The sequence below is a fragment of the Ranitomeya imitator genome, chromosome 4 (genome assembly GCF_032444005.1).
Source record: "Ranitomeya imitator isolate aRanImi1 chromosome 4, aRanImi1.pri, whole genome shotgun sequence".
NCBI lineage: Eukaryota > Metazoa > Chordata > Amphibia > Anura > Dendrobatidae > Ranitomeya > Ranitomeya imitator.
Genome location: NC_091285.1, coordinates 246,037,052 through 246,050,880, shown reverse-complemented (window position 1 = coordinate 246,050,880; position 13,829 = coordinate 246,037,052). Strand labels below are relative to the sequence as shown.

The 13,829-nt window shown below is 43.4% G+C and overlaps 1 protein-coding gene and 1 long non-coding RNA gene across 3 annotated transcripts in view; both read right to left on the bottom strand.

Moving 5' to 3' along the window:
• The window catches only part of APPL2 (adaptor protein, phosphotyrosine interacting with PH domain and leucine zipper 2), a 173,440-nt gene that overhangs the window by 88,734 nt on the left and 70,877 nt on the right, over positions 1 to 13,829 (bottom strand). The window lies entirely within an intron of this gene.
• LOC138675871 (uncharacterized) lies at positions 7,989 to 8,378 on the bottom strand. The gene is made up of 2 exons (XR_011320724.1): positions 8,316 to 8,378; positions 7,989 to 8,075 (listed from the first exon to the last, which is right to left on the bottom strand). It is a non-coding gene; the product is annotated as an uncharacterized lncRNA (long non-coding RNA).

The window sequence follows — 13,829 nt, the reverse complement described above, 5'->3', positions numbered from 1 at the left end:
GATGAAAAAAGCTGGACTAAGGGCGGACTCTGGATGCCCGAGATGCACGATGGATGAAGCTGATATTCTTCATATGCTATGGTCTTGTCCAAGACTACAGGCATTTTGGATTGTGGTCCTAAATTTAGTACAAAGAGTGACGGAAGCAACTATTACTTGAGATCCATTGACGTGTATTTTAGGACATGTAGAGGAGGTGGCGTCAAATGAATGGGGTAGGCTAGCAATAGCCAGACTGCTTTATGTTGCAAGGAAAACTATCACATTTCACTGGTTAGATGAAAATCCTCCTACTAGGAAGGAACTTGTAAATAGAGTTAATTTTGTAATCCTTATGGAGTGAAGCGTATACATGAAAAGAGGCAAGATGAACCACTACGAGAATATCTGCGGGGGCTGGTTGGACTTTCCCAGATTGGCTTCCGCAGAACTCATCAAAAATAGGATATTAGGGTTATAAAAGAGTGTACAACATTGTAATACATGGATAAGGATTGTAGAAGCGTGCGGGAGGGTGGGGGGGTTGGCGGAGGTGTTCTTGTTATGGGAGGGATGTGCTTGGTGTATTTACATTTATTAAAAAATAGGGAAAGTATTATCATTTGTACTCTAATGCATGCTTATGTATGTAATGCTATCCTTTCTGCATTCTTCAATAAAAAGTATTTGATTTAAAAAAAACAAAAACAGAAAGAAACATATTTTCCAACATCTTTCCTACAATTAGGCAACCAAAAAGAATGAAGCTGTAGCTCTTACATTTCAAGTACTCCAGGGTGTACTACAAGCTTAGAATCATGGACACATTTGAGGACTAAGTCGAGCAGATTCGGGGACATAGATAAATATATATATTGTATGTCAGAATTTATATATACCGTATTTTCCGCTTTGTAAGACGCACTTTATTTCCCCCAAATTTGGGGGGGAAATGGGGGTGCGTCTTACAAAGCAGATATACCGCTTACTGTTACAGGCTGGGATGAGGGGGTGTCCGCTGCTGCCCACCGCCGCCCACTATCGCCCGCCACCGCTGCCGCGGTTGTCCGCTGCTGTCCTGGGAGATCCTGGAAACTCCGGTGCTGCGGGGGGCTCTGGCGACATTTTGTGAAAGACCAGAGCCCCCAGGCAGTTCGTCCATGCTTTCCTGTATGACTGACTTAGGGAAAATGGCCGCCGGAATCTCGAGAGATGAGATCTCAGGGCTGAGATCTCATCTCTCGAGATTCCGGCGGCCATTTTCCCGGAGTTAGTTCCAGTATGACTGACTCCGGCGAAAATGGCCGCCGGAATCTCGAGAGATGAGATCTCAGGGCTGAGATCTCATCTCTCGAGATTCCGGCGGCCATTTTCCCGGAGTTAGTTCCAGTATGACTGACTCCGGCGAAAATGGCCGCCGGAATCTCGAGAGATGAGATCTCAGGGCTGAGATCTCATCTCTCGAGATTCCGGCGGCCATTTTCCCAGAGTTAGTTCCAGTATGACTGACTCCGGGAAAATGGCAGCCGGAATCTCGAGAGATGAGATCTCATCTCTCGAGATTCCGGCGGCCATTTTCCAGGAGTCAGTCATACAGGAACGCATGGACGAACTGCCGGGGGGCTCTGATCTTTCACAAAATGTCGCCAGAGCCCCCCGCAGCCCCGGAGACAGCCCTGCAGCCCCCGAGACAGCCCTGCAGCCCCGGAGACAGCCCTGCAGCCCCGGAGACAGTCCTGCAGCCCCGGAGACAGCCCTGCAGCACAGGAGCTCCCCTGCAGCACAGTAGCCCTCCTGCAGACCCCCTCATCCCAGCCTGCAGCACAGGAGCCCCCCTGCAGACCCCCTCATCCCAGCCTGCAGCAATGCTCCACTCCTGCCTCCAGCATCGACCCTGGGACCCTGATCCGCTGCAGCCACAACCCCTGGTGAGTAATAAGACGCATGGATTATAAGACGCCCCACCAATTTATTAAAAAAAGTTTTTTTCCTATTTTTCTCCTCAAAATTTGGCGTGCGTCTTATAATCCGGAGCGTCTAACAAAGCGAAAAATACGGTAAATATGTATTAAATTTTTAACTCTGTTTCATTGCAGCCGTTTGGTAAATTCAAAAAAGTTCATTTTCGTTCTCATTAATGTACACTCTGCACCCCATCTTGACTGAAAAAAAAAACAGAACTCTAGTATTTTTTGCAAATTTACAAAAAAAGAAAAACCTCATGATTCTCATTTGGTCTGACATGCACTGTGAGCTGTGAGATCTTATATAGACAGGTGTGTGCCTTTCCAAATCAAGTCCTATCAGTTAATTAAACACATCTGGCCTCCAATGAAGGAGTAGAATCATCTCAAAAAGGATTACAAGGAAATGAACAGCATGTTACTTAAATATGAGTGTCTGAGCAAAGGGTCTGAATACTTATGACCATGTGATATTTCAGTTTTTCTTTTTTATTAAATTTGCAAAAGAATCTACAATTCTGTTTTTTTCAGTCAAGATGGGGTGCAGAGTGTGAACTTTTCACTTCTGTACTTGTGTGTGCATTGTACTGCTCATGTTGATTGTACTTATCTATGTATGCCCCTTTTTTCACATGTAGACCACCATGGAATAAATGGCTCTATAAAAATTAAAATAATAATAACTTACCAAATGGCTGCAATGAAACAAAGAGTGAAAAATTTAAAGGGGTCTGAATACTTTCCGTACCCACTGTATATTTGGTGGTCCTGCCTCCAAAATCCCTCTGTAAAAGAAAGATCGATGTCTCTAAAAGGATGGTTAAGAAAGAAGTCAGTTTGGTATCCCTCTTAACTTGTCAAAAATTCTTTGGAGTCAAGTAATTTTTTGGACCAAGAATGGTACAGTCAGTGCTCTCCTGGGGTCCAGGTTCAGCAAATATCCTGGACAGAGCATCATTCTTGCCATTGCTTGAACCAGGCCAATAAATTATAAAATGAAACCTGGAGAAAATAAGGACCAACGTGCCTGTCTTGCAGACAACATCTTAGCTATACAGATAATTCCAAATTTTTGTGGTCAGTAAGAACAGTTACCGGATGATTGGCCCCTTCCATCCAAAAGATGTCTACATTCGGAGAATTCAATTTTAATGGCTTTACAATTTACAATGTCATAGTTCTTTTCTCCACCTGACATGGTATGAGAAAGAAATGCATAAGGATGAAGCTGCATTTTGTCTCCAACTTGCTGTGATAAAACGGCTCCCACCGCAGAGTCTGAGGCGTCTACTTCGACAACAAACGGCAACTCAGGATTTGGATGGACAAGTAATGGTGCGGAAGTAAAATGTGTCTTTAGCTTGTCAAATGCCATATGTGCCTCTGGAGACCAAAAAAGACTTTGGTTTTCTTTGTGAGTGAAGTAACTGGTAAAATTATTTTTGAAAAGTTTTTAATAAATCTTCTGTAGAAATTAGCAAATCTTATAAAGCTCTGAACGTCTTTTAAAATTATTGGGGTAGACCAGTCAACTACCGTTCTGATTTTACTGGGATTCATACTCAGACCTTCTGGGGAGATGATATATCCCAGAAATCGAGTTCTGGTTTGTTCAAATTCACATTTTTGGAGTTTGATATAGTGATGGTTTTCCAGCAGATGTTCCAGGACTAACTGGACATGCGATGGTCCTCAAAAATATGAAATCTGAAAATAAGAATATCATCAAGATAAACAACAACAAATCGATCCAAAAAATCTCAAAAACATTATTGCTTGAGTGCTGAAAAGTGGCAGGGGCAACGAAAAGCCAAAAGGCATAACCAGATATTCAAAATGTCCATATCTAGCTCTGAAGGCGGTTTTCCACTCATCTACCGGGCGGATTCGTATGAGATTATAAACCCCTTTTATAATCCCTTGAGTTTGGTAAAAAATTCTAGCAGAACGCTGTCTCTCCAGCAACTCAGGGATTAAGGGGAGTGGGTAGCGATTCTTAATGATAATTTTATTTCTCTATAATCAATACATGGCCAGGGTTGAGTCCTTCTTTTCTACAAAAAAACAAGGGTGCTCCAGCTGGTGGGGAAGAAGGTTGAATAAAGTCTTTCTCTAAGGCTATGTTCACACGTTCCTGATTTCCCTCCTTTTTTTCAGGACTAAAAACCGCAGCTCTTTGCAGAAAACGCATGTCCTTTTTTTGGTGCGTTTTTGATGCGTTTTTTGATGCTTTTTTTATGCAGTTTTCTATGCAGAGAGTCTGTGTGTTTTCTAGGAAGTTTTTTAGGTTAAAATGGCTGAAAATACCCTACCCCTAACCCTATTCTAACCTTAGTGAAAAAAAAAAAAAAAAATGCTTAATTTTTTTATTGTCCCTACCTATGGGGGTGACAAAGGGGGGGGGGGGGGGGGTCATTTACTATTTTTTTTATTTTGATCACTGAGATAGGTTATATCTCAGTGATCAAAATGCACTTTGTAACGAATCTGCCGGCAGGCAGATTCGGCGGGCGCACTGCGCATGCGCCCGCCATTTTGCAGGATGGCGGCGCGGACACCGGGAGGCCGGGTAAGTATAAGGGGGGGGGGGGGGGGATGAGGACATTGTATTTTTTGGCACACAATTATGACCAGTAGGGTTGAGCGAAACGGGTCGGCCACGTTCAGAAGTCGCCGACTTTTGGCAAAGTCGGGTTTCATGAAACCCGACCCGACCCCTGTGTGGGGTCGGCCATGAAGTCGGCGATCTTCTGAATCTGGAATCGGAATTCCGATACCGATTTCCGATATGTTTAAGATATCGGGAATTGGTATCGGAATTCAGATTTAAGTGTAAAATAAAGAATCAAAATAAAAAATATCGCTATACTTACCCTCTGACGCGCCCTGGTACTAACCGGGAACCTTCCTTCCTTCGAATCAGCGCTTTCAGGACCTTGCGGTGACGTCGCGGCTTGTGATTGGTCGCGCGACCGCCCATGTGACCGCCGCGCGACCAATCAGAAGCCGTGACGTCACCGAAGGTCCTGGAAGCGCTGATTCTTAGGAAGGAAGGCTGCCGGAAAGAAACAGGGCGCGTCCGAGGGTGCTATTATACCTAATAGGAATATACTCACCCTCGGACGCGCCCTGCTTCTTTCCGGCAGCCTTCCTTCCTAAGAATCAGCGCTTCCAGGACCTTCGGTGACGTTGCGGTGACGTCACGGCTTCTGATTGGTCGCGCGGCGGTCACATGGGCGGTCGCGCGACCAATCACAAACCGCGACGTCACCGCAAGGTCCTGAAAGCGTTGATTCGAAGGAAGGAAGGTTCCCGGTTGGTACCAGGGCGCGTCAGAGGGTAAGTATAGCGATATTCTTTATTTTTATTCTTTATTTTACACTTAAATATGGATCGCAGGGCCTGAAGGAGAGTTTCCTCTCCTTCAGACCCTGGGAACCATTGGAAACCCAATGCACTGCATTGGGTTTCGAGTTTCGGCCGACCCCGACTTTTTTATAGGATCGGCCAATTTCACTCGACCCGACTTTTGAAAAAGTCGGGTTTCGTGAACCCGACCCGATCCTATAAAAGTAAAGGTCGCTCAACCCTAATGACCAGTATTGGAACGACAAAATTATATGATGGTGATTACTCTTTGTGTTTATCTTGCATACAAATGAGGTGGCCTGCATAGCCGGATCTGCCTGTTCAAAAAAGTCTAAATCGCTTTCAGTCCTGGCATTTGTGAAGGCTATGGTCCTTTTATTAGGACAGTTGATGGCAAGAAAAACAAAGAAAACTAATCTATCCAATAAACTTTATTAAACAAAATAAGGATAAAAGACTGACACAACACCCAGACCCCTCTAAATGGGGGTGGGTCAATTAAAAAACCTGGCCCAAAAAGATTGTAAAGGGCAAAGGGTGGGAGGGACAACGGGGCCGATAGCAAAAACCCTACACGTCCCTACAAATATTCCCTGCCTGTCTGCGGAGGTTGGCACCCTCTTGGACGCAATATGGCGCCCCCGCTCACCGTCGACTCACCCTTAAGGCCCTATAAGTCCCTCTACATGTATAAAGATACTATACCACAAACAACACCCAATACATGGCCTAACCAAACTCGGGACCAAAAAAAGAGAAAAAACACCAGGTAGTGATTCACCAGTAAAGACAAACGGTCTGACCGTACCAATCCCTAATGCTAAAGTATAACGCCTGAAACTAAGGCTAATACACCCTAAGGAGTCCCTAACCGAGTCTCCCTACCTGTCAGCGGAGGTTGGCACCCTCTTGAACGCAAATGGCGCCCCCGCTCCTCGGCGGCTGCCCCTATTAACCCTGGCTGAATCCCTAAAAGAAGATATATCGGGATACTAAATACGGGTGGTGCCTTAGGGGCTATACTAGTGACCCAGATAAATAGGTCCCTATAGCTCGGTCAGACCCTAAAGATAAAGCAAATAGCAACAATACTTAAACCAATGCTTGCACGGCAATAGGAAAGATGTATATAACAGCTTAACGAATACAACTATATTATGATCACAGTTGGTAAAGTACTCGTATGCAAATACAATGGTTGCGGGGAAAAAAAAAAAAAAAAAAAAAAAAAAAAAAAAAAAAAACACACAACTGGTGAAAAACATATAAACTTAAAAGGCCTGAAACACTTATCTGTGTTCAGGTCTCGCCTCTACGCGTTTCCCCCCCATGATGTGGTTCCTCAGGAGGCATATGGGAAAAAGAGATACTGTGTGAATAGATCACATCAGAGATACATGTTGTGCCTGGTTGCAGGTCCTGCAACCAGGCACAACATGTATCTCTGATGTGATCTATTCACACAGTATCTCTTTTTCCCATATGCCTCCTGAGGAACCACATCATGGGGGGGAAACGCGTAGAGGCGAGACCTGAACACAGATAAGTGTTTCAGGCCTTTTAAGTTTATATGTTTTTCACCAGTTGTGTGTTTTTTTTTTTTTTTTTTTTTCCCCGCAACCATTGTATTTGCATACGAGTACTTTACCAACTGTGATCATAATATAGTTGTATTCGTTAAGCTGTTATATACATCTTTCCTATTGCCGTGCAAGCATTGGTTTAAGTATTGTTGCTATTTGCTTTATCTTTAGGGTCTGACCGAGCTATAGGGACCTATTTATCTGGGTCACTAGTATAGCCCCTAAGGCACCACCCATATTTAGTATCCCGATATATCTTCTTTTAGGGATTCAGCCAGGGTTAATAGGGGCAGCCGCCGAGGAGCGGGGGCGCCATTTGCGTTCAAGAGGGTGCCAACCTCCGCTGACAGGTAGGGAGACTCGGTTAGGGACTCCTTAGGGTGTATTAGCCTTAGTTTCAGGCGTTATACTTTAGCATTAGGGATTGGTACGGTCAGACCGTTTGTCTTTACTGGTGAATCACTACCTGGTGTTTTTTCTCTTTTTTTGGTCCCGAGTTTGGTTAGGCCATGTATTGGGTGTTGTTTGTGGTATAGTATCTTTATACATGTAGAGGGACTTATAGGGCCTTAAGGGTGAGTCGACGGTGAGCGGGGGCGCCATATTGCGTCCAAGAGGGTGCCAACCTCCGCAGACAGGCAGGGAATATTTGTAGGGACGTGTAGGGTTTTTGCTATCGGCCCCGTTGTCCCTCCCACCCTTTGCCCTTTACAATCTTTTTGGGCCAGGTTTTTTAATTGACCCACCCCCATTTAGAGGGGTCTGGGTGTTGTGTCAGTCTTTTATCCTTATTTTGTTTAATAAAGTTTATTGGATAGATTAGTTTTCTTTGTTTTTCTTGGTTTAATACTAATTTGGATTATCAGATATTATACTTTCTACAGTTGATGGCAAAATGTTCAGCGCCACCACAATAGAGACATAGATTCTCTGTACGCCGCCTCTCCTTCTCTACTGCAGAGAGAGGTTTAAGGATTACATCAATTTGCATAGGTTCAGTAACACTTTCCATTTCCTGTTGGTTTTTTTTAATGCTGATTGAGTAGAGTAGTACAAATCAAATATAGAATCACTGCACTCAGTAGAAAGGTATGCTTTCAAGTGAATAAATTTTATTTATGGTGATGGGTGAAGCGACAGTTGACGTTTCGGCCGGACCCCGGCCTTTATCATATAGTCGCTGGAAAAAATATAAAAAAAATATATATACAATCAGAACGTTTCATATACAAAATATATACACATTATATACATAACATGAGAGAGCAAGCATATCCAGGTTTGTGTGGGCGCAATTATGCAGATGCATTTAGGCTGGAGACATCAAAGAACAAAAGATACTGGGTATCAGCAATACGAAAAAATGGCATAGAGCATGGATTCCAAGAAAGATTAAAATAAAAATAGACATGAAGCATACCCTTTGCAGTCACCGAGAGAATATTGGCACCGTTTTTGGAATTTTTCAAATAGCTGACATATATCCTAAAAGTAAAGGATAAGGGGAAGCGTTTGTTAGGAAGGAAACTTAGACATCCCTGGTAAAGTATAACCTTGGGGCCGGTGACATGGTTATAGTGGTGCATCTCTAAATGGTGTAACGTGACCAAGGTAAAAGTGAAGGAAAGGAAAAGAAAGGGGGAAAAAATTACCAGTCTAATGGATGGTCCAGAAGGGGTTTGCAGCAAGCCAGGGGAGCGCTATCCCGGCCGTAAGAACTGGGCTATAGTGGGTACCTCTGCCATCCCCTGATCCTCCAGCTCCATCCCGGGCCCACCGGCAACTCTTCCTGGAAAAAAAAAAAAATGACGGACGCATACTCGGTGCACTTGCCAAGTTCTGTCGGCCAGCACCAGCAGAGATTTTTCTTATTGGTTAATAATTTTGATCACTGTGATAGTCCCTAGAATAAGTAAGGGTGTCAAGCTCCAGGTCAATAGGGAGTTCGGATAGAAGGGTAGTATATAATACATGGAGCACATGCGCTCTTTACGGCTGATGGAGATCCAGCATAGCTAGGCCAATAATTAGTATGTCACTCCCCCCGCCCCCTGTGTAATCCATTTAGTCAGATTACATTTTATTTTTTTATAATTTTTATTTCTTTCATTCTTTGCCATTAAGGTTAGGGTTGGGCTAGAGTTAGGATTTTTTCAAAGTTTAAAAAAATATGACGACGATATGCCGACTAGTGTTGAGTGCAAGTGGTTGCTACTTGAGTTTGCATCAGGGTCGCATGAGCACCCGTGATACTTGGTACATACCCAAGCACCCCAATGCAAACACTGAAGTAACGGAGCAACTTGCACATAACACTAATGACAACATTCAATTTGACAACCTAATGTTATCAAATTCTGTGTAGTACCTTTGGGTGAAAAATCCGCACTATACCTCTAGATAAAATCATTGAAGGGTGTAGTTTCCAAAATGGGGTCCCTTGTGGGGGTTTCCACTGTTTAGGCACATCAGGGGCTCAATAAACGCGATATTACATCCACACTCGATTCCAGCCAGTTTTGCATTCAAAAAGTCAAGCAATGCTCCTTCCTTACGAGACCGGTCATACGAACAAACAGTAGCTTTCCCCCACATATCAAGTATCGACGTACTCAGGAGAGATTGCACAACAAATTTTACGGTTCTTTTTCTTCCGTTACCCTTGCAAAAGTAAAAAAATTGTAGCTAAAGCAAAATTTTGGTGAAAAAAGTTAAAATATTAATTTTTTCTTTCTACATTCCATTAATTTCTGTGAAGAACCTGAAGGTTTAACAAACTTTCTGAACGTGGTTTTGAGGGGTGCAGTTTTTAGAATGGTGTCACTTTTTGGTATTTTCTCTAATATAGAACCCTCTAAGTCAATGTGATGTAGTCCCTAAAAAATGGTTTTGTAAATTTTGCTGGAAAATTGAGAAATTGTTGGTCAACTTTTAACTCTTCTAACTTCCTAACAAAGAAAACTATGTTTAAAAAAATTCATAATTTTATTTCTTTAGCGCCAACATATTCCGCAGCACTTTACATTTTAGAGGGGAAATTGTACAGACAAAAGACATTACAGCATAACAATAATCACTTAAATCAATAGATACCAAGAGGAATGAGGGCCCTGCTCACAAGCGTACAATCTAAAAAAATTGTGCTGATGTAAAGTAAACATGTGGGAAATGTTATTTATTAACTATTTGTGCTGCATAACTATTTCCTTTAAGGGAATAAAAATTAAAAGTTGCAAAATGTTAAATTTTTGGGTCAAATTTTTCATATTTTCAGAAATATACACCAATCATATTGATCAAAATTTTACCACCATCATGAAGTACACTATGTCACGAAAAAATAATCAATCTCAAAATCAGTGGGATTCGTTGAAGCATTCCAGAGTTATTACCCACATAAAGTGACACTGGTCAGATTTTAAAAATTTGGCCTGGTCATTAACCCCTTCCCGACATGTACTATATATGTACGGCGCTGCTGAAGCTGCGTTCCCGCAACATATACTGTACGTCTTCTCGATCACGAGGGATTATGCTGAACGCCGCCGCAATCAAGTGCGGGTGTCAGCTCTATATGAAAGCTGAAACCTGCTGCAATGCCCACAATCACAGACGTTTAATGCCTCCGATGACCCTGTCAATAGCGACAGCGACATCGAGGTGCATCGCGCAGGGAATGAGATTCCATCAGGTCAGCGCAGTATGATTGCGTTGTGCTGATGGTCTCCATGGTGACCCCGGCCGGTAAGATGGCCACAGGGTCCTTCAAGGTCTTTCACGGAAGGTGGCCTGTGAGCTCCTGCTCAGAGCAGAAACTGACACACCTCCTCCCTGCCTGTCAGACCCTGCTTTGGTGCAGAAGAATTGCAGAGTATCAGTATAAAGATAATGTTCCATAGTGCAACAATGTAAAAAAGTTTAAAAAAGCTATTACAAAAATTAAAAAAAAAAACATTTATAAATAAATACATTTATGTTAAAAAAACACTACACATATTTGATATTGCCACCTTCTGAACAACCCAACCTATGAATCTGTCCCACTAGTTAACCCCTTAGTGAACACCGTTAAAGAGAATTAAAAACGAGGCAAAAAAAAAAAAAAACATAATTACTAACTAATTATCATTAGTGATGAGCGAGTATACTCGTTGCTCGGGTTTTCCCGAGCATGCTCGGGTGACAGAGTATTTATGACTGCTCGGAAATTTAGTTTTCATTGCGGCAGCTGAATGATTTAAAGCTACTAGCCTGCTTGATTACATGTGGGGATTCCCTAGCAACCAGGCAACCCCCACAAGTACTCAGCCTGGCTAGTAGCTGTAAATCATTCAGCTGCCGCAATGAAAACTAAATCTCCAAGCAGTCAAATACTTGGAGGTCACCCGAGCGTGCTCGGGAAAACCCGAGCAACGAGTATACTCGCTCATCACTATTTATCATCATACTGCCAAACAAAAAGTGGAATAAAACGCTATCAAAAAGACGAATGTAAAAAAAAAAATGGTATAGCTGAAAACATCATCTTGTCCAACAAAATAAAAAAGCTGCCATACAACTCCGTCAGCAGAAAAATAAAAAAAAAGTTATAAATCTCAGAATAAAGCAATGCAAAAAAAAAAAAATTTCTACAAAAATGTTTATTGTGTAAGACAGTTGTACTGACCCTGTAAATCGTATTGACCCAAAGAATAAAGCTGCCTTATAAATTTTATCATAAGCGGTACAGTATAAAAAACCCTCACATCACTGTCGGAAAAAATGTGAAATAAATTGTAGCTATCAAAATATGGAAATCCGCAAAAAAAAGTGTCATTTAGTGTGTGACAGCAGCCAAAAATAAAAAAATTGGGATTTTTGTCTACTCACCGTAAAATCCTTTTCTCCCAGCCATTCATTGGGGGACACACACCGTGGGTGTATGCTGCTGCCACTAGGAGGCTGACACTAAGTGATACAAAGAAAGTTAGCTCCTCCCCTGCAGTGTACACCCGCCTGCTGGCTCTCAGCTAACCAGTTCGATGCAAAAGCAGTAGGAGATCAATAACAACATATGAGCGAATAGCATGTGATATTATATATGAGAGTATAGCATGTCAGATTATAAAACAAGCATAAGCTAATAACAGGGTGGGAGCTGTATCACCAATGAATTGCTCGGAGAAAATGATTTTATGGTGAGTACACAAAAATCCCTATTTCTCCTTCGCCTCATTGGGGGACACAGACCGTGGGACGTCCCAAAGCAGTCCCTGGGTGGGGACATCAGATCAGGCCCTCTGTAACCACTACTTACAAGTGCGCCACCGTGGCCTGCAGAGTCTGCCTGCCCAGACTCACATCTGCAGAAGTGTGGGAATTATAGTGCTTCAAGAATGCATGCGGACTGGACGAATCCGCAAGCTTGCAGGCATACTTTGCCGATGCCTGGTGCCTAGAACCCTTGATAGACAGGGAGATAGGCTGACATCTAACACGGAAGGACTCCTGGATGGTGAAACGAATCCACCAGGCTAACATGGCCGATGAAACGGCTAAACCCTTCCTATAAACGTCAGGAAGCCTTCCTCTTACTGTCAGGAAGCCCAAATAAAACATCCAACCTTCGGAAGGACACCGTCCTCGAGACGTACCTACTCAGAGCACTCACTTCATCCAGAATATGGGAAACTCATTCCATTTTGTGGACTGGTGCCGAAAGAGAGAAGGGAAGAACAATGCCCTCATAACAGTGGTAATACAATACCACCTTGGTAACAAGGGATGGGGATGGCCTGAGGACAACCTTGCCTTGAAGGTAATAAGGGAAAAAAGTCTGAAGGAACAGAGCAGCTAGCTCCGAAGACTCGTCAGCATGAGGATATCGCAGAGAAAAAAGGGGAACCTTTCCTTATAGTAAAGTCTGTCTGGATCAAAAGGAGTCTACTGTAAGACTCCCAGGACCATTAAGGTCCCAATGATCTAACGGTATGCGATAGGGAAGAACTACGTGTCAAAACTCCCTGCGAGAAAGTCCCTACTTGCAGTTTTGCTGTAATAAGGCGGAAAGATACTAGCTCCGCAAACAAAAAACTGACGTGGTCAGTGCGGATCTCCGAGGATCACTGGGGCCCTTTCTGCTTCCGAAAGGCTTTCAGAAGTAGTGGAAGGGGCGTTATGGAAACTGGTACCATGGAAGAACCAGAGCATGAAGCGATGGCTCTTGGATCTCGAGGCCGAACCACGAACTCGAGTACATTGGCGTTCAGTCTGGACGCCATCTGATCTACAACTGGAGAGCTCCAGTGAAGGCAGATCTGATGGAAGACTTCCGGGTGAAATTCCCACTCACTTGAGGCGGAACCTTGATGGCTGAATAGGTTTGCCGAACAGAGTTCTACTCCTGGGATATGTACTGCTGAGATCACCGAATTATAGATCTCGGCCCATCAGAGAATGTGAGGTACCTCGGCTATGGCGCCTCACCGTGGGTACCTGCTAGATGATGGACGTATGGCACAGCCGTGGCATTATCCAATTGAATTCGGATGGGGTGACCAGCCAGAAGGCAGTGGATCTGTTGTAGGACTACGGTTCGGATCTCCAGAGCAATGATCGGGAGAAGACTGGCATTGGTAGTTACTAATAACCATTGAACCAGGAGAAAGGCCCTGGATGAAGGAGGAGCTCAGAGACTACCATCTGAAAGTCTGTTTGACTTGCTGAAAACGAGCGGAGCGAAGGAAACTGCTTCCAAAGTTGTCATTTTTCAACCCTCCTAGCAAATCGAATGAAATGAGGGGATGAGTGATCAAGTGCGCGAGCTCCCTGTTGAAGGGCCATGACCTTGTCTCGAGGGATAATTACCAATCCTTCTGGAAGTGTGCAGGATCATCCTCAAAAAGGATATATGCTGGGCTGGAAATGAGGAGAACTTGTCTAAGTTTAGCTGCCA